This window comes from Triticum urartu, chromosome 5 (assembly GCF_003073215.2).
Source record: "Triticum urartu cultivar G1812 chromosome 5, Tu2.1, whole genome shotgun sequence".
Taxonomy (NCBI): domain Eukaryota; kingdom Viridiplantae; phylum Streptophyta; class Magnoliopsida; order Poales; family Poaceae; genus Triticum; species Triticum urartu.
The window spans coordinates 133,120,016-133,122,451 of record NC_053026.1 but is presented as its reverse complement, the minus strand read 5'-3'; positions in this window follow the sequence as shown (position 1 = coordinate 133,122,451).

Sequence of the window (2,436 nt, the reverse complement as noted above, 5' to 3'; positions counted from 1 at the left end):
TGGGAGACATAGAGATTTGCAAGATACATACGGATCTGAATGTTGCAGACCCGTTGACTAAGCCTCTTCCACGAGCAAAACATGATCAGCACCAAGGCTCCATGGGTGTTAGAATCATTATGGTGTAATCTAGATTATTGACTCTAGTGCAAGTGGGAGACTGAAGGAAATATGCCCTAGAGGCAATAATAAATTTATTATTTATTTCCTTATAATCATGATAAAGGTTTATTATTCATGCTAGAATTGTATTAACCGGAAACATAATACATGTGTGAATACATAGACAAACAAAGTGTCACTAGTATGCCTCTACTTGACTAGCTCGTTAATCAAAGATGGTTATGTTTCCTAACCATGAACAATGGGTTGTTATTTGATTAACGGGGTCACATCATTAAGAGAATGATCTGATTGACATGACCCATTCCATTAGCTTAGCACTCGATCGTTTAGTATGTTGCTATTGCTTTCTTCATGACTTATACATGTTCCTGTAACTATGAGATTATGCAACTCCCGTTTATCGGAGGAACACTTTGGGTACTACCAAACGTCACAATGTAACTGGGTGATTATAAAGGAGTACTACAGGTGTCTCCAAAGGTACATGTTGGGTTGGCGTATTTCGAGATTAGGTTTTGTCACTCCGATTGTCGGAGAGGTATCTCTGGGCCCTCTCGGTAATGCACATCACATAAGCCTTGCAAGCATTGCAACTAATGAGTTAGTTGCGAGATGATGTATTAGAGAACGAGTAAAGAGACTTGCCGGTAACGAGATTGAACTAGGTATTGGATACTGACGATCGAATCTCGGGCAAGTAACATACCGATGACAAAGGGAACAACGTATGTTGTCATGCGGTCTGACCGATAAAGATCTTCGTAGAATATGTAGGAGCCAATATGGGCATCCAAGTCCCGCTATTGGTTATTGACCGGAGACGTGTCTCGGTCATGTCTACATTGTTCTCAAACCCGTACGGTCCGCACGCTTAAGGTTACGATGACAGTTATATTATGAGTTTATGCATTTTGATGTACCGAAGGTTGTTCGGAGTCCCGGATGTGATCACGAACATGACGAGGAGTCTCGAAATGGTCGAGACGTAAAGATTGATATATTGGAAGCCTATGTTTGGATATCGGAAGTGTTCCGGGTGAAATCGGGATTTTACCGGAGTACCGGGAAGCTTATCGGAACCCCCCGGGAGCTAAATGGGCCATGATGGGCCTTAGTGGAAAAGAGAAGAGGCAGCCCTACATGGGCTGCGCGCCTCCCCCTTCCCCTAGTCCTATTAGGACTAGGAGAGGTGGCCGGCCCCCTCTCTCTCTTTTCCCCCTCCGCGAATCCTATTCCAACTAGGATTGGGGGGGAATCCTACTCCCAGAGGGAGTAGGACTCTCCTGGCGCGCCTCCTGTGGCCGGCCAGCCTCCCCCCCTCTAGTCCTTTATATACTGAGGTAGAGGCACCCTAGAACACACAAGTTGATCCACGTGATCTATTCCTTAGCCGTGTGCGGTGCCCCCAGCCACCATATTCCTCGATAGTACTGTAGCGGAGTTTAGGCGAAGCCCTGCTGCTGTAGTGCATCAAGATCGTCACCATGCCGTCGTGCTGACGGAATTCTTCCCCGACACTTTGCTGGATCGGAGTCCGGGGATCGTCATCGAGCTGAACGTGTGCTCGAACTCGGAGGTGCCATAGTTTCGGTGCTTGATCGGTTGGATCGCGAAGACGTACGACTACTTCCTCTACGTTGTGTCAACGCTTCCGCAGTCGGTCTGCGTGGGTACGTAGACAACACTCTCCCCTCTCGTTGCTATGCATCACCATGATCTTGCGTGTGCGTAGGAAATTTTTTGAAATTACTACGAAACTCAACAGGCGCGCCCCCCTGCTTCGTGGCTTCCTCGGTTGTTTCTTGACGCAAACTCCAAGTCTCCTGGATCACATTTGTTGAGAAAATCACGTTCCCGAAGGTTTCATTCCGTTTGGACTCCGTTTGATATTCCTTTTCCTTGAAACTCTAAAATAGGCAAAAAAAACAGCAATTTGGGCTCAGCCACCGGTTAGTAGGTTAGTCCCAAAAATGATATAAAAGCGTAAAATAAAGCCCATTAACATCCAAAATAGATAATATAATAGCATGGATCAATCAAAAATTATAGATACATTGGAGACGTATCAAGCATCCCCAAGCTTAATTCCTGCTCGACCTCGAGTAGGTAAATGATAAAAAAGAATTTTTGATGTGGAATGCTTTCTAACATATTTCTCATTGTAATTTTTCTTTATTGTGGCATGAATGTTCAGATCCATAAGATTCAAGACAAAAGTTTAATATTGACATAAAAATAATAATACTTCAAGCATACTAACTAAGCAGTTATGTCTTCTCAAAATAACATGGCCAAAGAAAGTTATCCCTA